At 43.1% G+C, this 26,222-nt stretch overlaps 1 long non-coding RNA gene across 1 annotated transcript in view; it reads right to left on the bottom strand.

Moving 5' to 3' along the window:
- LOC132485440 (uncharacterized) overlaps positions 1 to 21,190 on the bottom strand; it is a 55,882-nt gene extending 34,692 nt beyond the window's left edge. Inside the window, exon 1 of the long non-coding RNA XR_009531412.1 lies at positions 21,163 to 21,190. This is a non-coding gene — a long non-coding RNA (uncharacterized LOC132485440). The remainder of the gene's footprint in view (positions 1 to 21,162) is intronic.
- Between the last annotated feature and the right edge of the window lie 5,032 nt (positions 21,191 to 26,222).

Raw genomic sequence — 26,222 nt, 5'->3', positions numbered from 1 at the left:
TCCATAGGACAGAGCTCAGGAGCAAAGTCACACCTACCTGCAAGGGAGGCTGGGATACTTAATCCAGCTGTGTTCCCAGGAGAGGGAAATGGCCTTGGTAACCAGCTAGTGAGTCGCTGCCACAGCTTCCAGGACCCAGAATCCCAGAATCCATTCAGTCCTCACTGACACTGACCCTGGGGGGTCCCTAGAAGGGAGAGGTCATGTCTATTTAAAACTTCCCGTCACTCTGTTGAACTGCTGGCTTAGCAGAAATTGCTATGTTAGAAAGTACAACCATGCAAGTGACTTTATTTCTCACCTACAGATCCGGGGGGCAAAGATAGTCCCTTTCCTTTCTTTCCTTTATCCTCAGAGATAAAAAATATTTCAATGTTATTCTCAGAACTTTGTTCAATAGGGATTGGGAAATAGGTTGACAGTTTGGGGGAGGGGATTAATAATATCACACTTGAGCTTCTTGAAGATAACTCTTGGTTGATGCCTCTGGCTTCACCTGTAGTACTTGGTAGATGATTTCGTACAAAGTAGGCACCAAGAACTACAGGGTTTCAAATTGTCTCTAATTTGATCCTTAATTTTCCAGGTCGGCACTCTGAGCCTCAGAGAGGTTACACAGTTCCCCTAAACCACCAGACTAATTCACAGCAGAGCAAAAACAAAGCTGAGTTGCTTTGTTTCCGCCCACACTATTATGCCAGGCAGCATTTCATCAAGCAGGGCATGATTGATCTTCCTTTTTAATGCAAAATATGACAAAATGTTGAGTCACCAGGAATATCAGTGAATATAGTATTTTCTGAACTGAATTTTCTGGTTAACTCTATTTTAGCTATAGAAGCTTTTAATTTCAACCTGCGGGGTTGAAAATCTTCCTAAGACATATCAGCTGGCTATCCTGCTTTAATAAGCAAACAATTGTTGTTCATATGGACAATTATTATTCCAAAACAGGGAAGGAAATGACAATTTTCAATAACCTAAAGCTCAATCATGGTGACCCGAATAAACTGTAAAAAGCTGTTTTCAGGTAGTTTCCCCCTTCAACAACCTTTAAATTTCAGAATTCAAATCAGAGTACAAATTGTTTACTAAATGTACTAGACAGAATGTTCTTGCTATTAGCTAAGGGAACCTGGGAAATTAATACACCTGGGCCTCTGCTACTTCATCACCCACAGTTAGGGAAAAGGCCTATATAGGTCTCTGAGTACTTAGAAAAAATAACAGAGTTCACTTTGTGCTTTGTTTTTGAATAATAACATCAAATAAGAACCATACTAATTATGGTTCCCATATTCATATTTCATGATGACAGTATAAATAAGAATTAGGCCATAAACCCATATGGTGACTGTGTATATGGAACAATAATGATAAAAATTTTTTCTTATAGTTATCCTTATTTCTAACTATTTTACATTCCTCTGTTCTTAAAATTATATTATCTTACTGCTATAAGAGACTGTAGGCATGCTTCCTTCTAACCATGGAGAACGTGAGAGAATCTGTGATAGCCCAATTTTCCTGACTCTAGTTCAGTGTCTGTCTTTCCATTTGGAATAAGGACTGCACAAAATCATCTGTTTTTGACTAAAGCCTTGGAATATGCCATCTCTCTTTCCCTGGTACTTAGACCAAAATCATTTGTAAAGCAAAAATCCCATGGCCATAGAGTACTGGGATATTCTGATGGGATTTACCCTTCCAAGATGGGAAGGATGCCAAAGAAGAGAGAAAGAAGAAATGTTTGGTGCCTTCTGTGGACCACACAGCTCTGCTGGGCTATATACCTCTTTTTTTATTTTCACAAAGTTCTAAGAGAGATGTCATCTCTCCAGGAAACAGTGGCACTGAGTTATAGAATTTGCCCCAAATCATAAAACTGATACATGGAGAAATCAGCCTGGAACCCAGCCAACCTGGCTCTATTTTGGGGGGAGACTCCTCCCTCCATTCAAGACCCCAGAGGGTCCTATTTATTCCCTAGTTCCTGTTAGGCCTCTAGTCCAGCTATCCAGAGGATCTCCTAAATAGTGACTCTCTCCCAACCTGACAATTAGGCCCCACTGAGATGGAACACCCCCTGGGTCCCACAAATCATCCTGCTGCCTAAAGAAAAATATGGGTAATTTTTAAAGTGCCCGAGAGGTTGGATCAAGTTGGCAGAATAGGAGGACATGGTGCTCACCTACCCCCACAAACACATCAAAAGTGCACCTACATGAGGAACAAATCTCACAGAAAACTAGAAACTGGCAGAAGAACTCCTATACAACCAAAGTTGAAAGATAGATTTCCACATAATCAGGAAGGATGGAATAAAGGCATAAGGTTGGGATCTGTGCCCCCTGGAGGGATCTGAAAGGAAGAGAAGGTCTGCATAGGCAGACTCTCACCCTGGGTAGTGAGCAGGTGGAGTCACAGACTGAGTGTCCCAGCCTGGGGTCCTACAGGGAAGAGACAAGCCCCCTTGGCTGCTGGGAGAACCACTCCCTTCCCCAAACCCCTCATCCTCTTGGGCTTACATCTGCCCTCTGTGACTGAGCCCCAGAGGACAGGACTGGATGCTGCCTTTGTGCCGCCTGAGCACAAGCTGGTTCCTCCTCTTCCCCAGGCAGTATTGGGCACTGGTAACCCCTTGCACCTCACTTGGCTTTGGGGGCTCTCAGGACCCAAATAAAAGACTGACCTTTCCCTGCTTTTGAGAAGCAGATCCATTTTACCACCTACCCTTGAGCATAGGGTATCTCCAAAGGGCCCTGGAAGAGCTGTGCAGTGGATGAAAGGTCCCAGGTACCCACCTGCTCAACTAGTGCTGCCCCCCACTACACCAGGACAGATAGAAGGGCTAGAGAAGCCTAGTCTCTACTTGTGGGGAGTGCATGAATGCTGGCTTGACAACAATCAGGGTGGAGAGAGCCTTGCACTGGTGGCTGCCACGTCACTGCACTTCCCAATATGAAAAGGGCACACACCACAGCCCTGCTAACTCCACACCCCAGCTTGGCACAAGATCTGGGCCAGCTGAGCCCTGGGAAAAGACTCTGGTCTAGTTCTGCACGGACAGCACAGGGACTTGGGGTGTGGTCCCGGTGGGGCTGCAGCGGCCACTGTCAGAACTTACTTGGGCAGTGCTACAAGAGATACCTCATCTCGCATGCCTGGTCCATCTCCCAGCCAAGCCAGTGTTCTGGCTCTGCCCATTGCATGCCACAACTTGGTGCTGGATCTGGGGCAGACAGGTCCTGGGAGGAGAGAGGCACAGAGGAAGCCCAGATGTCTGGCAGCAGCATGGCCACCTCAGTTCTTACAGGCACGACACCCCGACCCCCAGTCCCAGCCTAGCAAATGCTCCAGCCCTGCCCACTCCACACCAGAGCCCTGTACTAGATCAGGGATGACCACAATGGGGTAAAGACATGATGCTGGACAGCATCTAAGTGGAGCCATGGATGCCTACACAGGTGGTTTACTGGTCTTCTGTGACTGCACAGGCCTGGCTTGCTTCAGCACTCCCCTCCTTTAGGGCAGGGCATACACTTAAGAGGCATGGAACCTAATGAAGCCCAACCCCCAGGGCTCCTACTCCAACAACTGGGGAGCAGATCCTGCTCATGATAGGGCAGCAACAGCCACAGAGCAGAAAGGAAGTCCCGCCTCACACCCTGCACAGGCTTTAGATCCTCCAACACTAAACAAACCTGTATCAAGGTGATAGCAGCCAACACATCCTGAGGAAAGATGTAGCTGGCATTCATAGAAAAACTAGCCTTCTCACCAAAGACATCAGACACACGGTCTACACAGGGATGCTCCCACATAAAAACACTCCTTCAAGACCACACTACATAACTGTTTCTCCTATATTTATAGACACAGAGAAAGTTAAGTAAAATGAAAAAGCAGAGGAACTACTTCCAATTAAAAGAGCCAGAGAAATCCCCTAAAAAAAAAAAGTAATGAAATAGAGCTCACCAATCTACCAGATTCTGAGTTCAAAAAACTGGTAATAAAAATGCTAACTGAATTAATAAAGATTATCAATATAAATGCAGACTGCTGTAATAAAGAACTAAAACTATAATGATGAATCAATCAAAAATAGATAATTCAATTTCCAAGACAAAAAGCAATCTAGAAGCAATGAATAGCTAACACAGAAGAATGCATAAGTAATCTGGAAGACAGAATAATGGAAATCACCCAATCAGAACAGCAGACAGAAAGACATATGAAAAAAAATGAAAACAACATACAAGATATATGAGATAATGTAAAATGTGCTGAAATTTGCATTATAGGGCTCCCAGAAGAAGAGACAGAGAAGATTAAAAACGTATTTGAAGAAATTATGGCCAAAAAATTCCCAAAACCTAAAGAAGGAAACAGATATCTAGGCACAGGACGCACAGAGGGTCCCAAACAAGATGTACCAAACAGACCCACACCAAGACATACAGTAATTAAAATGGCAAAAGTTAAAGATAAAGAGAGAATTCTAAAGGCAACAAGAGAAAAATAAAGAGTCATATACAAAGGAACCCCCTTAAAGCTATCAGCTGATTTCTCTGCAGAAATTTTTCAGGCTGGAAGGGAGTGGCATGATATATTCAAAGTTTCAAAGTCCTGAAAGGGAAAACCTGCAACCTAGGATACTCTACCAAGCAAGATTATCATTTAGAATAGAAGGAGAGATTAAGAATTTCTCAAACAAGCAAAAACTAAGAGAATTCAGCAATATTAAACCCACCCTAAAAGAAATATTGAAGGGTCTTCTCTAAATGGAAAAAAAAAGCAGGAACTTATAGGAAAGGGAAAAACCCATTGGGAAAGGTAAATATATAGTAAGGATTGATGATCATTTAAATAAGCCAGTACATAGATTAAAAAACAAACAAAACTTGTAAAAGGAATTATAGCTACAATAAACAGTAAAAGAATAAGCATGAAGATGTAAAGTAGAATGTTAAAAATCACAAAATGTGAGGAAGGGGAGAAAAATATGTAGACCTTTTAGAATGTGTTTGAACTTGAATAACTATCCATTTAAAGCAAGTATATATAGTTATGGGTCAACACAGGTGAACCTCATGGTAACCACAAACGAAAAACATAGAATAGATTCACAAGAACCAAAAAGAAAGCAACTCAAAAGAAAATCATCAAACCACAAAAGGGAAAACAAAAAGAAGAAGAAATGAACAAAGAAGAACTACAAAAACCACCAGAAAACAATAAATGGAAATAAGAATATACCTACCAACAGTTACTTTAAATATCAATGGACTAAATGCTCCAATCAAAAGACACAGAGTAGCTGCATGGATTAAAAAAAAAACCCCAAAAACCTGCAATACTCTGCCCACAAGAGACTTACTTCAGGATGAAAGACACACAGAAACTGAAAGTAAGGGGATGTAAAAAGATATTTCATGCAAATGGAAACAACAAGAAAGTGGAGGTAGCAACACTCACATCAGTCAAAATATACTTTAAAACAAAGGTCATAAAGAAAAACAAAGAAGAGCATTATATAGTGATAAAGGAATCAATACAAGAAGAGAATATTACCCTCATTAATATATATGCATCCAATATAGGAGCACCTAAATATATAAAGCAAATACTAACAAACATAAAGGGAGAATTTGACAATAATATAATAATAGTAGGAGACTTTAACAACCCACTTTAACAATCAATGGACAGATTATCCATAAGGCAACACAGTAAACCAGTAAGACTTAACTGATATCTAAAGAACTCTATATCCTAAAAAAGGAGGGTACACTTTCTTTTCAAGTGCACATGCAACATTCTCCAGGACAGATCACATACTAGGTCACAAAACCAGCCTCAACAAATTTAAGGGGATAGAAATTATATCAAGCGTCTTGTCTGACTACAACAATATGAAACTAGAAATCAACCATAGAGGGAAAAACAGGAAAAGAACAAATACATAGAGACTAAACAACATGCTACCAAAAAACCAACAGGTCAACAATGAAATCAAAGAAGAAATCAGAAAATACCTCAAGACAAATGAAAATGAAAACACAGCTTTACAAAATCTATGAGATGCAGCAAAAGCAGTTCTAAGAGGGATGGTCATAGCAATACAGGCTGTCCTCAAAAAACAAGAAAAATCTCAAATAAACAAGCTAACCTAGCATCTAAAAGAATTAGAAAAAGAAGAATAAATAAAGCCCAAAGTCAGCAGAATGAAGGAAATAATAAAGATCAGAGAGGAAATAAAAAGAGATCAAAAAACAAGAGAAAAGAGCAATAAACCCAAGAGCTGTGTTTTTCGTTTGTTTGTTTGTTTTAAAGATAAACAAAATTGATGAACCTCTAGCCAGGCTCATCAAGAAGAAAAGAGAAAGGACCCAAATAAACAAAATAAGAAAAGAAATAGGAGAAACAACAGCTGATACCATAGACATACAAAAAAATCGTAAGAGAATACTATGAACAGTTATATGCCAACAAATTGGGCAACCTAGAAGAAATGGACAAATTTCTAGAAACATATAGTCTCCAAGACTAATTCCAGAAGAAACAGGCAATTTGAACAGACTGATCACTAAAAGCGAAATAGAATCTTTAATTTCAAAAACTCCCTGAAACAAAAGTTCAGGACTGGATGGCTTCACTGGGGAATTTACCAAACAAATAAAGAAGAACTTATAGCTATCCTCCTCAACTATTCAAAAAAATTGAAGAAGAGGGCACTCTCCCAAATTCATTCTATGTGTCCCCCATTACACTGATACCAAAACCAGACAAAGGCACTACAAAAAAATTAAATCACAGGCCAATATCTTTGATGAATATAGATGCAAAAACCTCAACAAACTATTAGCAAACCAAATCCAACAATACATAAAAAGGATCATATACCATGATCAAGCTGAATTCATTCCAGAGTCACAAGAATGGTTCCACGTATGCAAATCAATCAATGTTATACACCACATTAACAAAGGGGAAGACATGATTATCTCAATAGGCACGGAGGAAGCAGTTGACAAAATTCAATATCCATTCATGATAAAGACTCTCATCAAAGTGGGTATAAAGGGAACATATCTCAACGTAACAAAGGCCATTTACAACAAACCCACAGCCATCATAACACTTAACAGTGAAAAGCTGAAAAGCATTCCTCTAAAATTCAGGAACAAGACAAAGATGCCTACTCACACAGATTCTATTTAGCACAGTATTGGAAGTCCTAGCCACAGCAATCAGAGAAGAAAAAGAAATAAAAGGTATCCAAGTTGAAAGGGGAGAGGGAAAACTGTCACTATTTGCAGATGACATGCTACTCTATATAGAGAACCCTAAAGTCTCCACACAAAACTCTTAGAACTAATAAATGATTTCAGCAAGGAAGCAGGGTACAAGATTAATATAAGGAAATCTGTTGCATTTCTACACACTAATAATGAAATATCAGATTGAGAAAGTAAAAAACCAATTCTGTTTAAAATCACATCAAAAAGAATAAAATACCTAGGAATAAACTTAACCAAAGAGGTGAAAGACCTATACTCTGAAAATTATAAAACACTGATGGAGGAAACTGAAGATGATACAAAGAAGTGGAAAGATATTCTGTGCTTTTGGATTGGAAGAATTAATATTGTTAAAATGGTTATAGTACCCAAAGCAATCTGTAGATTTAATGCAATCCCTATCAAAATACCCAGGACATTTTTCAAAGAACTCAGAGAAATAGTCCTAAAATTTATATGGAACCACAAAAGACCCAGAATTGCCAAAGGAATCATGAGAAAAAAGAACAAAGCTGGAGGCATATCCCTTCCAGACTTTAGACTAAACTACAAAGCTACAGTAATCACAACAACATGGTATTGGCACAAAACTAGACACATAAATCAATGAAACAGAATAGAAAGCCCAGAAATAAACCCATGCTCATATGGCCAATTAATCTTTGGCAAAGGAGGCAAGAATATACAATGGAGAAAAGACAGCCTTTTCATCACGTGATGTTGGGAAAGCTGGAAAGTTACATGTAAAACAATGAAATCAGAACAGTCCCACATACCATATACAAAAATAAACTCAAAATGGTTTAAAGACCTAAATGTAAGACATGACACCATAAAACTCCTAGAAGAGAACATAGGCAAAACATTCTCTAGCATAAATCATATCAAGATTTTATTAGATCAGTCTCCCAAGGCAAAAGAAATAAAAGCAAAAATAAACAAATGGGATCTAATCTAACTTAAAAGCTTCTGCACAGCAAAGGAAACCATCAACAAAACAAAAAGACAACCTACAGAATGGGAGAAAATATTTGCAAATGATGGGACTGACAAGGCGTTAAAATTCAAAATATACAAACAGCTCATACAACTCAATATCAAAAAAAGGAACAACCCAATCAAAAAATAGGCAGAAGACCTAAATAGACATTTTTCCAAAGAAGACATACAGATGGCTAACAGGCACATGAAATGATGCTCAACATCATTAATTATTAGAGAAATGCAAATCAAACCACAATGAGGTATCACCTCACACCAGTCAGAATGGCCATCATCAAAAAGTCTACAAGTGGGACTTCCCTGGTGATCCAGTGGGTAAGACTCAGTGCTCCCAATGCAGGGAACCTGGGTTCAATCCCCGATCAGGGAACTAGATCCGCATGCATGCTGCAACTAAGAAGTCCGCATGCCATGACTAAGAAGCCCACATGCCACAACTAAAGATCCTGCATGCCGCAACGAAGATCCCGCATGCTGCAACTAAGACCTGGTACGGCCAAAATAAATAAATAAATAAATATTTTTAAAAACTCTACAAGTAATAAATGATGGAGAGGATATGGAGAAAAGGGAACACTTATACACTCTTGGTGGGAATGTAAATTGGTATAGCAACTATGAAAAACTGTGTAGGTTCCTTAAAAAAACTAAGAATAGAACTGCCATATGATCCAGCAATTTCACTCCTGGGTATATATTCAGAAAAAAGAAAACTCTTATTTGAAAAGATACATCCACCCCAATGTTCACTGCAGCCCTATCTATAATAGCCAACACATGGAAGCAACCCAATTGCCCATCAAAAGAGGACTGGCTTAAGATGTGGTATATATATATAATGGAATATTACTCTGATGTAAAAAAGAATGAAATATTGCCTTTTGCAGGAACATGGATGGACCTAGAGAATATAATGCTTAGTGAAAAAGTCAGACAGAGAAAGATAAATGCTATATGATATCACTTCAATGTGGAATCTAGAAAATAATACAAATCAAACTATACAAAACAGAAACAGACTCACAGACATAGAATACAAACTTTTGGTTACCAAAGGGGAGAGAGGGGGAAGAGGGACAAATCAGGAGTATGAAATTAACAGATACAACTATTATACACAACATAGATAAGCAAAAAGGATTTACTGTATACCACAGGGAATTATACCCAATATCTTGTAATAACCTATAATGGACTATAATTTGCAAAAAAAAATGAAAAAAATTAATAAAGTTCCAAGGAGTGGGGCAATAGAGTAAGAATATTCACCCAAATCTGATATCAGGTATGTATGCTAATGAGAAATCACCTTGCTGAGACAAACCTGTGACCTGGGTATGTATGGGAGTCTTCAGACTAGCAGAAGCCTTTTCTTCTGTTCATTCTCTTTCAAAAGCACCTCATTATGAAATTATTTTGAACACTCACCTCTTCCTTGGTCTCAAACCTGCTGAGCTTTGGATCAGAACGACACCAGTGGTTCTCCTGGCTCTCCACCTTGCCGACATTCCCTACAGATCTTGGGACTTGTCAGCCTCCATGGTCACACGAGCCAATTCCTGATTATAAATCTCTTTCTATATATACATGCATCCTACTGGTTCTGTTTCTCTGGAGGTCCCTGACTAAAACAGGAACAAAGCCGGGTCTTTTAATGTAAGGCTTCTGTACACCTAAGAAAGGGACTCCGGGACCATCTACCTTTATTTGCCCAGGATTCCCTCTTTCATTCCAGTTATCATCCCTGTAAGCAAGGTAGACCCTCCATTTCCTCTGTGAAGCTTCATCATTTCCTCTGATTCCTTGGCTGTGTTGGCCTCTCCCTAGCAGCACTGGTGCCTCCGTCATGCTCTGCCCCAGACCTTCTCAGGTAACTGTTTTATTCTGTCCTGATGCTCCCACCATCCCTTTCCCTTTCCCTTCCTTCCTTCCACCACCAGTGGCTCAATTACGGTGTTCCAGGCACTTTGGCAGTGTGGGAGATTGAAACCCGTGTTAACATAGCCCCTGCCCTTGAGGAGCTGAGTTCAGGAGTAGTGATAGACAGGTAAACCAACTACAAGCAAATCGATAAGCTAAGGTCATGCCTGTAAAGAGAGCCATGCCAGGTGTGGGCAAGGCCCTGGGGAGAAAGTTGGGCCAGGCTGGCTGTCAGGAAGGGGAGGACAGTCATGGGAGGATTCCTAGAAGAGAAACTCTGCAGCCAGGTCTGAGGGATGTGTGGGGATTTTTCAGTTGCACCAGGGAGGAGGAGATGGAGAAGGGAGGAGACATTCTAGCAGAGAGGAGGGTTGGTACAAAGCATGGGGCTAGGAAACAGCTGAGCGAGATCAGTTCAAAATGAGCAGAATGAGGATGAGGCTGGAGAGGTGGGCAAGGGCCAGATATTGGAGGCCTGCTTCCGGTGAGGAGAGGCTACTGAGGAATGTAAGCACGGCTCTGCTGGAATCGCCCCAGCCCTGGGCCACAGTGGGTACACCAGTCACACAGTTTATTTAGCTTTCATTTACTAAATAATTGTCTAACATTTTCAACAAGACTGAAATAAACTGTGTGATGTGTATGTCCACATGGATGAGATTTATAAATTAGAAAAACATAAATTAGAAATTAGAAAATTATAAATTAGAAAAAAGATTATAAATAAGAAAAACAAATGTAGCTAGAAACTATCTGATTTCTTCCTATTTGGTTTTCCCGATTTTCCTTAGCATCACATTTCTGATAGTCAGTCTGGTGTGGTTTTTGCTGCACTGGTTTTATGGTGAGGAGGGGCTTGGTTGGGGGTCTGTGACAGGAGGAGATATAAGAGCTGCCTTAGAAAAGGGCCTGAGGCATAACTTCCACTGTCAGAGACATCAGCCTTCTTATTTTAGAAACAAAACTAACTTATTCTGCTCATTTGATCAGTGTTTTCTTGAAGAGTAAGGAAAACAAAATTCATTTTAAGAAGCTGCTGTTTTATTTGGTTTTCCTGGCTCGTTCTCCCAGAAAGGAGCTTCCCCTGTTTTAATTACGTAACGTAGGGTTTCAGCACTGCTGCCAAGGAACCGAGGCTTTGCCAGGGGCAGCCTCTCAGACTTCAGGGTGCTTTGTCACCACAATCGAATTAATTTACTGAAGGAGCTTATTTTTGCCTGCTGTTAAAATCACCTACATTATGCCACGCTGAGTAACAAATACATTTTATGTGCTTATTTACTTTTTTTCCTCCAACACCCTTATCTGGTTGCTTCTTTTTTTTTTTTTTTTTTTTTTTTTTTGCTGTACGCGGGCCTCTCACTGCTGTGGCCTCTCCCGTTGCGGAGCACAGGCTCCGGACACACAGGCTCCGCGGCCATGGCTCGCGGGCCCAGCCACTCCGCGGCATGTGGGATCTTCCGGGATCGGGGCACGAACCCGTGTCCCCTGCACCGGCAGGCGGACCCTCAACCACTGCGCCACCAGGGAAGCCCTGGTTGCTTCTTATAGTAGTAAAATGGGCAAAGTAAACATACGGTGTTAGTGAGACCCAGCAAAGCTACATTTGTCTTTGCGTCTGTGTCCCTCCCCACTGGTGGTGGGTGACCTGTTTATATGAGTTTGCCTGGATTACTCTGTGGGACCCACTGCCTCACCCAGCCAACTATAGAAGGGCAAATACTTTTCTTCTTTTTCCCTTTTCGGTCTCGACCTAGAGCTCAAAGTGTGAGAGGTCATTTTCAATATGCCACTTTTGCCACCGTAGGCTGTTCTGAAAAATCCCGCCTGGAAGTGGAGTTTTGCTAGTTAGTTAAGTGAGGAACATTTTATTGAACTCCTACTGGGAACACTGTACTAATTACAGAGAAAAGAACAATGATTCTTGCTCTCTCTTTGGCTGCCGAAGACCAAAACAAGGGAGGAAAAAAAACAAAAAACAAGGGAGGGGCAGAATGATTTGTGAGACACTTGCCTCCAGGTATCAGCTCTGGGGTAAAGGTCATGTTTTTCTTGGTGATGGCTACACCCTTAGCATTTAGCTCAGTTTTTGGCACAGAGAGGCGCTCAGGAAGTGCTAGTGGAGAAAAGAAGGAAGCAAAGAGGCTGCGCAGGACAGGGCCCTGTTCTTTTTATCCACAGAGATACCGTTATGCACATTCATGGTTTTCAAATTCCGTTTTAGGATAGGGGCGTTCTTTTTGTCACCTCATTTCTTCTTTCTAACAAAGCAGCAGGTTCAGTGATGAGGGTCTTGTGTCTAAAGCCACACATCTAGCAAGTATATCAGCAGTAGGATTCCATTCTGAGTGATTCTGTTGCCAAAAACTACTCTTCCCAGTGTACCAGCTGCCTCCCAGCAAAAAACCACTAGTGTGGGGCTGCAGGTGGTTTTCAGAGGGGATGATTGCTGGCCTGAATGAGGCTGCACTCAGCACGCAGTGAGGACTCAGTGAAGATCAAGGAGGCAAGCAGGGTTGAGTAGCACCTGGCCTCAGCCTCATGATGCTCCTTGCAGGCGATGATGGCACAGGGCTAGGAATGGATATTTCAGGGAGGATATTTGCACAAAATGAAGACAGTTATTCCTTTAATCAACACCCTCGACAGTCCCAGCATCAGAAATGGGGATTTCCTGTATGATCACCTGATGGTTCCAAGGTTAGGCTGCAAACACTGACTGATCAGAGCATCCCTTCTATGATGTTCAAGGTCAGGTACAGGGCATTGCAAATCAAGGCCATTAAAATGATGAGTCAGAGCACTCAGTGGGAGGCTAGACTGCCCACCACTTTTTCCTGTTGAATTACACATAATTTAATGTGAGAGTTGTTTGAAAGTTCTCCTCCAGGCAAAGAGACATCATGGAGAGAAAAAAAAAAAAAATCCTAACATAAACATTACACTTATCCAGCATTCCTGAGTTATGCAGATGGTTTATCTTCTTTTTGACCACTGTTTTGACTTAAAAAAGAATAAGCCCATTTTATGGCTTTTGTTCTTAACTTAGAAAATGAGTATGAAAAAATCAGTCAGCACTCTAGGTCTTTGGAGAGTTGGGAGACTGAGCAGAGATTGCCAGTGTGTTTTGAGAAGCTTAGAGTGTGTGCTCCACTGGGGGAAGGGCATCCTGGCACAGAGAGGTGCTCAGTAAGTACTTACAGAGGACAGGAGGAAGGTAAGAGATGGCATGTGGCACTGGTCCATAGCAAAGCTACCATGTTTGTGGCTTTCAGTTTTAGCTTTACAATGCCTCAGGACGAACAACTATTTCAAAATTCATCACAGAAAATTTAAAATGTTTTGAAATAAAAGGCACTTGCCAATATATATGCCTATGACCCAAAGAAGGGCTGGGCTGTCCAGCTTATGCCTGTACCACAAACTAATGAATAGTCAGCCCCACACAACAAGGTAATGATCACAGGTTTTCTTCCTCCGCTAAGATGTGGACAACCCTGGGTTCCCCAAACAACACTGATGTCTTGATTGCATAATGGGGGCTGGCACCTCAACCTATAGCAGACACTAGTTTTGGATGACTGTGCCTTTAAGACCAGAGGTGGTAGAAACTCTCAGAACAGTGGGGAGATTGTAGACAGGCTTGGCCTCTCTGGTCTCTTATCCCCAGAAGTGATTTTTTTTTCCCAGATGGCTAAGGATTTGATCTGAAGGTGGGTCCTGCCATTCTAACAAGCTCTGTTTGCCCTCGAATCCGACTCCAAATTCCAATTTTCACACACTGCTCAGATTAGATGTCTCCTGTAGAGCTGACCCAGCCTCAGACTCCAGACCCCTCCACCCTCCCTGCCCCAGCTTGGCCTCATTTCACCCTCCCAAGTCTGACACTGGCCACACCCCCCTACACCTGACCTCAGCTCCCCGCTTTGGCTTCTCCTGCCTCAGTCCTGACAGCTGGCTGCGACTGCTTCCAATTGAACTGCTAAGGAACAGGGGCTCCTTCCCACCTGGGTACCTCTGAGTTGCTTCTTAATCAGGCCCAGAGTCCTGGAATGGGAAAAAGGGCAGCCAAGCTGTGCTTTTGGCTTCACCCAGAAATGGGAACAGGCCAGCCTGCACTGCTGGGGCCTACAGCCCCATAATCCTATATAAAAGTAGACCCAGGGGCTTCCCTGGTGGTGCAGTGGTTGGAGGTCTGCCTGCCAGTGCAGGGGACACGGGTTCGAGCCCTGGTCTTGGAGGATCCCACATGCCGTGGAGCGGCTGGGCCCGTGGGCCGCAACTACTGAGCCTGCGCATCTGGAGCCTGTGCTCCGCAACGGGAGAAGCCGTGACAGTGAGAGGCCCGCGCACTGCGATGAGGAGTGGCCCCTGCTCGCCGCAACTGGAGAGGGCCCTCGTGCAGAAACGGAGACCCAGCACAGCCAAAATTAAAAAAAAAAAAAAAAAAAAAAAAAGTAGACCCAGAATTCTCTGCTTGGGAGGAGAACCCATATGCACTTAATAAAAAAAAAAATCAGAATGTAGCATCCTACAAGGTTTTGCCTATTTTGCAAAACCCTTCGATTTTTAAATTTTTAAAAATTGTTTTGTAGTTCCTTTTCATTTTTCTTCTCACCATAATAGCCTTCCCTGGAGAGGCTGAGGTATATGTGGCCCTTTATCAGAACCTGAATTCTCTAATAAGCCATGACTTGTGGGCATGCAGGGGCCACTCTTCCTTAAGCAAGATCACTTTCTGATCCTTGTCCCGAGCTCTGAATGTGTTTCCTCTTTCCAAGAGCAGAGATATGATCAGATTCACATTTCATAAAATCATGATGGCTTCAGGATGCGGGATGGATCAGAAGAAGACAAGGCTGGAGAATTAGAGACTTCTGAAGAGTTATTTTAACAGTCCTGATAAAGGACAGTGAGGATACTTTTTGTCTCTGGACATTTGTGAGGACTGAGTTGAACTTAAGTAATTTTAGATAAAAGAAGCCATGAGGACATTCTGCCTATTCCCCACCTACCACTGCTCCCGCACCCCAGTCTTGAGCATCTTATTATTATCAGGCAAAATAGACATTCACCAGCTAAAAGGGGGATGAAATCAAAGAGAATGTGTCTTTCCACTAGGGCTTGTTTATGCCCTTAAGACTTGTCACTTATTGGAATCTGACCAATCAGATTAATACCTCCCTGAGAGCGAAATCAATGGAGTTAGAGGGAAACACAGATTTGAATTCCATCCTCTAAAGGAAGCAGAAATTATTAAGAAACTAAGAAATTAGCAATTCTTTTTTTTTTTTTTTTTTTTTGCGGTATGCGGGCCTCTCACTGTTGTGGCCTCCCCCGTTGCGGAGCACAGGCTCCGGACGCGCAGGCTCCGGACGCACAGGCTCAGCGGCCATGGCTCATGGGCCCAGCCGCTCCGCGGCATATGGGATCCTCCTAGACCGGGGCACGAACCCGTATCCCCTGCATCGGCAGGCGGACTCTCAACCACTTGCGCCACCAGGGAGGCCCGAAATTAGCAATTCTTAAGAGCCTTTGGGCTTATGAGTAACTGAGGCCACTTATGCCTATGCACTAGCATCTTCCCCTGACTTTGTGCAAGGGAACTACAGGGAGATTTAGGCCCAGCCTGGGAAGCCAAGGGAAGATAAGATCAAGCAGAGAAAGTTTTATAAAAGAGGCAGGAAGGTTTCAGGCTTCACTGAGAGTAATACTATTTAAGAAGAGCCTCAGAGACAACATGAGACGGTGGGACATAAAACACCCCCGAGACAGTGGGTGACAGCATTTTCAGTTATAAATTAAGAGACACTGGAGTCAGAGGTACCAGCTCATTTGGCACATAAGACTCTCTGTGTTATTAACAATGAATGAGAAAGTTTAAATGACTTTGTTTAAACTTTCCAAGGTATGATTTTTATGAAAACCATTAGAGAATATGAGCTGGCAGGGAGAGGACCCAAAAATTACAACCCAAGCAGAGGGCTGTGACTCAACTCAGAATGAGGGAAAAACACAAATGGAGGAAGGTCAATAGAAAACAATGCTCTCTTATCATTGGCTGGTAGGAGTTAAGGAAGGAGAGGAGATACATGGCAGGGCTTTAGTGACCCAAATCCAAGAATGTGACATCTTTCTTAATAGCATGAAATCTGTGGGTATGCAGCCAAGCTTAGAACAGCAGGAGATCCTAGCAGGAAGCAGCAAGACAGGGACGGTACAAAGCAGTTTCACTCATCTTCTGGTCCAAATTAAAAAAAAAAAAAAAAAAAAGCAAAAGGGCTTAATCTTTGTACTAATTTTATGAATTAGGAATGGCTTCTTGAAACTTTCTATTGAAAAGAAGTCTGAGGCTAAGTGTGGGAGCTATAGTAGAGTACCATTATTGATTAGTGATGTCTGCCACAGGCCCAGGGTTAGAGAGTGGGCACAACTAATGTGGCCCAGTCTAATTTACTGTCATTCTTATATTGGGGTTTAGGGTCAAAGGCCTAGCTAACACTAAACTGAGCCTGTCTTTTATCTTTGTCCTATACATTACTTCTCTTGGGGATTCATACGGAAAGTAATACATTATGGGCAGGCAGTGTTCCTGGACCTCTTGGCCCTGAAAAAAATCTAACAGAATCTACCCTTGATGCCCCATGTTTTATATGCAGATATTTTTGGAATTTGGGACCTAAATCCCTTGTTGGGTCAGGAAGGGCTTCCAGAAGTCTTGTTGGTTACTTGGGGATTTGGATGAGGGTGGCACTTTTGGGTGAGCTTCAGTAAGCAAGAATCATTCCCAGGCTCCTGCCCTCTCTCCCATACAGAGAAGTGATGTTCAAGTTTCTTGTGCTATGGTCCAGGACATCATTAATCCTGGATGCCATTGGCCCAGGCCAGGAGGGCCTAGGGGAACGTAAAGACTTGAGTTGAGGTGACATGATTCACCTTCACTTAACACCCAAGTGTCATGTGGGGGATGGTGACATTATCTATCTGGATCTAATCATTGCTTTTACCTCTGACAGCCAGAAATAGATGTTCAAGCATCCATGTGAAACGCTTCTCGGCATTAAAGTAGATTGAGTATTGATTCTCATTTATGGATTCAGAGGTCCGTCTAGGAGATAGGATAAGGAGTCTACATGGCAGACCCAACAGCTTAACTACAAAGACTGACCTTTCTTAGAATGACAACTCATGTTACATGGCCTAAGTGTGAGTACAAATAGAACAGTTCCCAATTGCCTTTGGGTCAGAGCTCATTTTATTTTGTTCATAAGAACATATTAATCGAAACCTTGGTCAAGTGCTAAGTACCAGGTCAATAATACTTTTGTTTTGTTGTAATGTTTGCACTTTGGCATCAGGAAAATAAAACAAGCAAAAGAAAACAATGATTTTTTTTTCAAGATAAAATTACAAAGTTGACAGGACCACATAATTATTTATGCCTGTGTATCATGTCCTTTCCTATATAACATTTATATTCTGAGGGAAGCATTGCAGAGCTCATTTCCATGTTCCCCAATGTGCCTTGTGCATAGTAGGGATGCTTGATAGAATTGTTAACTTGAAAAGATGAGTTGCAGTGTTAAGTGGTGGAGAGAACCCTGTACTTGCATTTGAATTCGTCTAGCCCCTATAACAATATGTGGTAGAAGCTCTTTCCAGCAATTTGAACAGTACAGTTATAAGCAAACTTTTAACCTGTCTGAGCCTCAACGTTTGTAAGTAAAATGGGGATAAGTATGTCTACACTGCTTCATGCCTTTGCTCCATGCAGTTTCCTCTTTAGAAATGTCTTGACTCTCTCATTTCAAAACCTTGCTCGGGGTCACTTTTTCTTTGAAGCTTTCCTTACTTGACACCCTCTTGCTTCCCAGGAAGAAATGACATGTCCCTCCTTTGGGCTCTGCTAAATCCCATATTCAGTTCTTTCAAACCACCTACAGCCCTTTGTGACATTTATCTATTCACAAGTCTATCTGCCTTTGCTAGACAGTGATTTTCTAGAGGGTAGGAACTATGTCTTATTCACTCCTGTATGCCCAATGCTGAGAAACAGCAGAAACTTGATATATAATTTCTGGAAGGATAAAGGAATGAATAATGAAGGACTATAATCAGCCAAGTGATGTGATCCATTTAGCATTTTAGAAGAATCCCCCTGACATGGTAGGGGAGATGGGCTAGAGTTCAGACAGGGGTAGAAAAAAAGCATCAAGTCTCTTTGGGGTTCAGACGCTGTCTCCAGAATGCTTCTGTTACCTTCAGAGGCAACCCTGGGTCATGCAAGCCACTACCATCCACCAGTACATTATCTGAACACTGAGTCTGCAGATCCTGAGACAGAGAGCATGTGTCATGAGGGGATCCAGAAAGGGCAGAAAATGCTGGAGCATGATGCCCTCTAGAAGGGACCAGCCTTGGTGGGTGTCGTGGTGTAGTGGGGACAGCACTGGTTGAGACCCTTCATCCACTGCACAGCTCTTCCAGGGCCCTTTGGAAATACCTTATGCTCAAAGATAGGTGGACAATGGACCTGCTCCTCAAAAGCAGGGGCAGGTCAGTCTTTCATCTGGGTTCTGAGAGCCCCCAAGCCAAGTGAGGTGCAGGGGGTTACCAGTGCCCAACGCTGCCTGAGGAAGAGGAGGAACCAGCTTGTGCTCAGTGGGCCCAAAGGCAGCATCCAGTCCTGTCCTCTGTCACAGAGGGGCAGGTGTAAGCCAAGGGGATGGTGGTTTGGGGAAGTGGGGGGCTCCTGCTCCAATTCTCCTGAATAGCAAGCGACTCAGTCATTCAATCCTAGAGCAAGGACTAACTTGACATTTACGGTCTGTATTAAATCTAAAAGGCCACGTTCTAGTTGTTTCCAGCTTCTTCTTCTATATATACATTTAAAAACAACTTTATGGAGGTTTCGTTTATCTACAATAAACTGTACTTAATTAAAGCACAGAAATTGATGAGTTTTGACAGATATATACAGCGACTGCTATGGACTGAATTGTGTCCACCCAAAATTCATATGTTGAAGCCCTAACCCCTCAATGTGACTGTATTTGGAGATGAGGCCTACAAGGAGATAATTGAGGTTAAATGAAACCTGACACAATAAGCTTATTCTCCTTATAAGAAAAGAAAGAGACAGCAGAGCTCTCTTTTTCCTTCTGTCTTTCTCTTCATCTCTCTCTCTGTCTCTCTCTCTTTGTACCTCTCTGTCTCTGTCTCTATATGTCTCTATTTGCTCTACTTGTCTCTCTCTCTCTCTCTGTCTCTCTGTATCTCTCTGTCTCAGTCCCTCTCTTTCTCTCTAGCTGTCTCTCTCTGTGTCTCTCTCTGTGTCTCTGTCTCTCTCTGTGTGTCTCTGTCTCTCTCTGTCTCTGTCTCTCTGTCTTGGTCTGTCTCTCTGCCTCCGTCTGCCACTCTCTGTGTCTCTGCCTCTCTCTCTTCCTCTCTCTCCCTCTGACATGCAAGCACACAGTGGGAAGGTGACCGTCTACAAGCCAGGAAGAGAGCACACACCAGAACCTGACCGTACTGGCACCCTGATCTCAGACTTCCAGCTTCCAGAACTGTGAGAAAGTAAATTTCTGTTGTTTAAGCTGCCCAATCCATGGCATTTTGTTATGGCAGCCTGAGCTAAGACACTCATGAAACCACCACCACTACAGTCAGGAAACAAAACGATTCTATCCACCTACCCCAATTTTTTATTCCTTTTACAACAGACTGAAAAACTTTAAACTTGAGACTAGGAAAGAGAAATCTGCTGTAGGAAAAATATATATATAATCCTTTCCAAAATGCCCCTTGAAATATTTTGTTGCCTATGATATCATTATGTCAAATTTTAACAAAGAAAAGAAGCCATTATGCAATTAAGGCAAATAATTCATGGTAATTCAGCCCTGAGCATCCAATGAGGCTGCACGCAGTCGCCAGCTCTGAACTGGTTCTGGTAACCTGTATAAACTTTGCAGCTGAAGCTTGACAGCTATTCCTCAGAAGCAACAGGTTCTCGGAGCACAGAGAATTCCAGAGTGTTTTGGAAAAGGAAGCCTTTGATGCTTTCTGGCCTCTTCCTTCCCTCACTTCCCAGGAACCAAATTCCCTTCTCCTTCTGGACTGTCACTCCTCCCTCACCCCGCCACAGGCTTGGTCAGTGCAGCTCCCTGAGGGGAGGGCCTCTTGTGGTTCCCTGCTGTGCCCCCGGGCCCACACAGTGTCCAGGAAGAGTTGCTGCACAGGAAATGTTTGTGGAATGAATCCCAGATTAAATTAAGTGAAAAGGAGTTGACCAAAGAAATGGCAGCCATTTGAGGTCGTAGATTTTGATATTTAATGCATATTAAGGCAGTCTAGAATGTCATCTAGTAAATTGCCTTTTGATTTTTATGAGACCTCTGGGCAGGCAGGGCTGGCAGAACAGAGAAATTATTCTAACCGCCTAGAGGAAATGGCCAGAACGCTGTATCACAGGATGAAAGGCCCCTCTCTGGTCTAACCCACACTCCCAGCTACAGCTCCCACCTGCCCTGCATGCACCTGATGGTCCAGATACCACAGACTGCTTATTAGAATTTATATAGATTGTGTGTCCTGTCTCTGCTTTTGCCCATCTTGTCACCCTTTGTAGAACCAAACTAAAATGGAGTCACTATGTCAGGGACAAAATGCAGTAGACCAACGCAGGCACATTAAGAAAATGAAACTTGGGCTTCCCTGGTGGCGCAGTGGTTGAGAGTCTGCCTGCCGATGCAGGGGACGCGGGTTCGTGCCCCGGTCTGGGAAGAGCCCACATGCCGCGGAGCAGCTGGGCCCGTGAGCCATGGCCGCTGAGCCTGCGCATCCGGAGCCTGTGCTCCGTGACGGGAAAGGCCACAACAGTGAGAGGCCCGCGTACCGCAAAAAATAAAGAAAAGAAAATGAAACTTAACCTTACCTAACATAAGTTGTAGGAATTTACAGCTCTTCTCAGAGATCAGCAGAGGATGCCAGCCAATCCCCAAACGCCAAGTCTGTTCACACCATCTCTGGACTTCCTTGTTCCCCTGACTCAGGTACCTGATGCAAATAAGGAAGAAGACCACCAGGTGACCAATCAGCTGAAAAAGCAAAAACTTTGGCATTTACCCCTTGAAAATCCCTTAGTCTGTGAACAATTCAGAACTCATTGCCTCTTGCAGCCTTGAGTTTCCTGGCTTGTGGATTGAAACCCTCGTGATAAACTCACCTTTCTGCTTTGTTTCACTCGGTGTGTAGTTGGCTTTGACATGTTTCACATATGCACTTCTCACTTTGTCTGCTGTGGCCTCCAACACAGTCTTCAAGTCCAAGCTCAAAGCGTCCTTTCCTTTGGAGCCTTCTCTGAGTCCAACTCTCACAGTGCATTGCTGCTTGTCTGCCATAGGCTCTCCCACATCACTTCCACCATCTGCCTCTTGTTTGTCTTTCACTACACAGTGAGCCCCTTGAGGGATGCTGTTGAGTCTTAATCATCTTATAAACCCACTGCCTAATCCAGGGCTATGCACCTAAAGCCTCTCAGTGAACACTTGTAGAGTTTAATTGTCCAGTAAGCCCTTCTCACTTTCTCCCCACGATGGAGTAGAGGGCAGACGAGGTAGCTGCTGCAGTGGGACAAGCCCGGCCTTAGTCCTAACAGCCTTGGCTTTAAATTCTGGTCCATCACCTTCTCTATTCGTTTTCTATGGCTGTGCAACCAATTAACACAAGCTAAGTGGTTTTAAACAACAGCTGTTTATTATCTCCTGGCTTCTGTAGGCCAGGAGTCCAGACACAGCTGAGCTGGGTTCTCTGATCAAAGCTTCACAAGGTGGCAGTCCAGGCGTCAGCTGAGTTGAGTTCTTTTCTGGGGCTCAGGGCTTTCAAGCGCAAGTGATTGTTGGCAGAATTCAGTTCCTTGAGGCTGTAGGATGGAGGCCCCATTCTATTGTTGGCTGTCGGCTGGGAATGTGTCAACCCCTAAGGTTACCTGTGTTCCTTCTCACATGGCCTTCTCCAACTTCACAGCCAGCAGTGGAGAGTGTCCTTCATGTCTAGCCTCTCTCATTCTTCCAATCTCTGACTTTCTCTGTCTCTGACCTCTCCACACAGATTTAAAGGGTCATGTGATTTGTCAGGCCCCCCTGCATGTTTTCCCTTCTGATTAACTCAAAGTCAACTGATAAGTAATCTTAATTACATATGCACAGTCCTTTTGCCATATAACATAACCTAATTAGGACAGTTCTGACCCATCACATCCACAGGTTCTGTCTACATTCAAGGGAAAGGAATTATTTTATACAAGGGCAAGGTTCAGTGGGCTCATCTTAGCTTTCTGCTCACCCCAGCTCCTCAGGCTACATTAGCCCCTTCTGAATGTCAGTTTCGCTACCAGAAAATTGGACAAATAAACCTATCTCCCAGACTTGTGGGGAAGATTAAATAAAATTCGTGAAAGAGCCACTTAGTAACTGCAGGTCTCTTCTCTTCGTCCTGTTTATTCTGCGCTGCCTGTCTCTTAACTGTTCCCAAGTTATCCTGAGAACAGACACCAGCTGGACTGCATGCCTATGAAATGACTCTATGAGATGCCTAGTAACAAATGTAGATTTAAAAGCAAAAACTAATAGATAATGTCCAGTGATCTGACTTTTGGAGGGCAGTGAGAGCTGAGATCATCCAGGATTAGCCCATGCCTCAAGTGAAGATGATTTTATAAAGACTGAAATCCAAACTCCTCAAGTAGAAGATTACTCCTATAAAAGGCTTAGACCACCATTTGTCTTGATAAAACAAACAAACAAAGACTTGTCCATGGGTGCTTGAGTTTTAATAAATTAGATGCTATGAGAAAGAAAACCCATGGCACTGGCTTTTAAACAAACTAGATGCTCTGAGCCCAGAGTTAAGGATGCTCTCAGCTTTCAGGATAGAGCTGATACAGGACAAGGCAAAGCTGGTCCTCTCAGCTCTCTTTCTCAGCCAGTCCTTGCTGCGGGCGTCTTCTGCTCGTGCTGACTCCCTGCCCAGCTGCCCGGGGACCTTCACAGTGGTGTCCCACCTGGGCAAGTTCTCCTCCAGAAGTATCTGATTCTTTCCCACAAAGCCCATCACTCCTAGGTTCTACCACTTCAGTGCCTGGCTGGGGGCCCACCTAATCAAGCACAGGAAGAGCGGCAAGGTCAGCCAGTGAGAACTGCTGAATATGATAGCCTCTTCCTGGTCACCTCTGCACTTTACAGAAGCCTTCAGTGTTATTCAACCAAAGGAGACTTCCTTCCCTCTCAGGACTCAGGTAGACCCCCCCCCCCGCTTCCCCAATCACACAGAGCCATAGCTCTCCCCTGTTGGAGTGGAAACCTACTGCTTACAAGGCTCCACCAGTGGCATATGGCACACCACTCGCACAGAAGGTCATGTTCCATCACTCCAAACCCTGTGGGCCCGAAATGCAGAATGACTTGCAGTCCCTCACGTGGGTCATGTGCTTTCTCACACATAGCCCCAAGAGTGAATGATCATCCTCACACTTCTCTCTGCTCATTCCCACACTTCTCTCTGCTCATTCCCACTCAGTCTTCAGGATTTGACTTAGAGGTCACCTGCTCCAGGAAGCCCCTCCCCTCTAAAGTCTGGGATCAGTGCCCTTCCCTATGCTTCCACAGCCCCATCACAGTATTTATCACACTGGGGGTGAAACTGCCATACAGGTGAACCAGTCTGTCACTCCCAATAGTTGGTGAACCTACAGAATCTCCAGTACAGTACTTGACATTTGCTTAACGTTCAAAAAACTTTGTGGAAGGAAAAGAGGAAGGGAGGGAGGGAGAGAGGGAGGGAAGAAGCAAAGAAAGAAGAAGAAGCAAAGAAGCAGCAAAGAAAGGAAGGCAAGGACCATAAGGACATTATACTGACATGGGCTCGAGGCAAAGTAGTTGGTTGGGGAATATGGTGGAGTGACAAAGCCAACCTGAGCTCTTGGGACATCCTGAAGGAGGAGCAGGCACAGACACCTTGTATCAGCACCTCAGCCTGGTGTCAAGAGCAGGAAGCCAATCCTGGTTACAGGCTGCCACATACTCACTGTGAGACCCTAAATAGGTCCCTTCCCCAGGAAAAGTCTCAGCTTCCTGCTTGAATAACGTGTGGTGTAGCTGGATTCTCTGGCTTCTGGCGTCTATGAAGAGAACCTTACTGAGAGTAGTGATGCCCTGAGCCACCAGATATTAAGCATCCTCTCTGCCCAAAGCCTAGCCCTGAGTTTTCTGCTTGTTACTTAGTCTGAGGGGGCGCATGATTGGGTCGATGAATGAGCTTCCCAAACCTGAGATTTCACCAATTAAGACTGAAGTTCACTGCAGCCCCTAAGTGCTCAAACAAACCACAGCAAATGAAAACTGACTGGGAGTGATCAGGTGATGTTTTCTGGGTCAGATCCATCAGTTTCTCCATTAATTTGTTCCATCAGCAGCAATGATACAGGATTTTCAGGAGAGGAGTCACAGAGCAATGGAGAGGCATCCATGCTGGTTTCACTTAGCAGCATCTGACTCAGTGAATTGGTCCTCATCTGGCACAAATGCCAAAGTAGGGCACTTTGTGGGCAGAACATGGGTTGTCAGGTTTCTGCCAAGCCAGGGAAGGAGGGTAGACAGCCCACCCAGTGCTCTCATATCCCTCAGAGGAGGAGCTCTGCAACAGAGCAAGTGATTCAAATTCATGGAGCCGAAAATCCCCAGTAGAAGGGAGTGAGAAAGTAAGCCAGGGACCATGCTCTCAGATTATGTCATTTACTTTTTAAAATGTTAGTTACAAAACACAGATAAAACACGGGAAAATGTTTATAAGGCAATGTTAAAAGAAAAAGCAAGATGCAGATTTGTATCTGTAGTGTGGTTATAATTATGCAAACCAACAAAAGTGAAAAACCCAGAAAACTCTGTATAAGGACAAATAATGACATAGAGATCTCTGCCTGGTAGAATGATTATCATTGAAAAATTCTATTTTCTCCACTTTTCTGAAAAGTGCCTATATTTTATGTTATTAAAATATAGTTAAATATTTTAAAAATAATCATCTGAGAAAGAGCCCTTAAGGATCATTTAGTTCAGTGGCTTCCAAGAATGTTTTTTTCTGAGTACCCAGCTGGCTGCCTCAGCATCTCCAGGGAAGCTTATTAAATGTGCAAGGGTCTAGGCCACAGCCCTAGACATCTTTACATAGCAAGCCTGGCACTGGACCCAGGAATCTGCATTCATTAAGCCAAAAATAAAAAGCCCACTCATATATCTGGAGAAAACCATAATTAGAAAAGATACATGCACCCCAATGTTCACTGCAGCACTATTTACAATAGCCAGGACATGGAAGCAACTAAATGTCCATCAAGAGAGGAATGGATAAAGAAGATGAGGTACATACATACAATGGAATATTACTCAGCCATAAAAAAGAACGAAATAATGCCATATGCAGCAACATGGATGGACCTAGAGATTGTCATACTGAGTGAAGTAAGTCAGAGAGAGAAAGACAAATATATGATATCACTTATATGTGGAATCTAAAAAAAGGGGGTACAAATGAATTTGTCTACAAAACAGAGTTACAGATGTAGAAAATAAACTTATGGTTACCAGGGGGTGAGGGGGGGAAGAATAAATTGGAAGACTGGGATTGACATATATACACAGCTATGTATAAAATAGATTAACTAACAAGGACTTACTGTATAGCATAGGGAACTCTACTCAATATTCTGAGGTGGCCTAAATGGGAAAAGTATCTAAAAAAGAGTGGATATATGTATATGTATAACAGATTCACTTTGTTGTACACCTGAAACCAGCACAACATTGTAAATCAACTATACTCCAATTAAAAAAAAAAAAAAGCTTGCCAGGTTCTTCCAAAGTGGACCCAGAGTTGTAGGTGGTTGTTCTGGTGCAGTCCATCCCCATACTTTGCAGAATGAGGAAACTGAGGCCCCAG

The sequence above is a fragment of the Mesoplodon densirostris genome, chromosome 3 (assembly GCF_025265405.1).
Source record: "Mesoplodon densirostris isolate mMesDen1 chromosome 3, mMesDen1 primary haplotype, whole genome shotgun sequence".
Taxonomy (NCBI): domain Eukaryota; kingdom Metazoa; phylum Chordata; class Mammalia; order Artiodactyla; family Ziphiidae; genus Mesoplodon; species Mesoplodon densirostris.
This window is presented reverse-complemented; position numbering and strand designations above follow the sequence as displayed.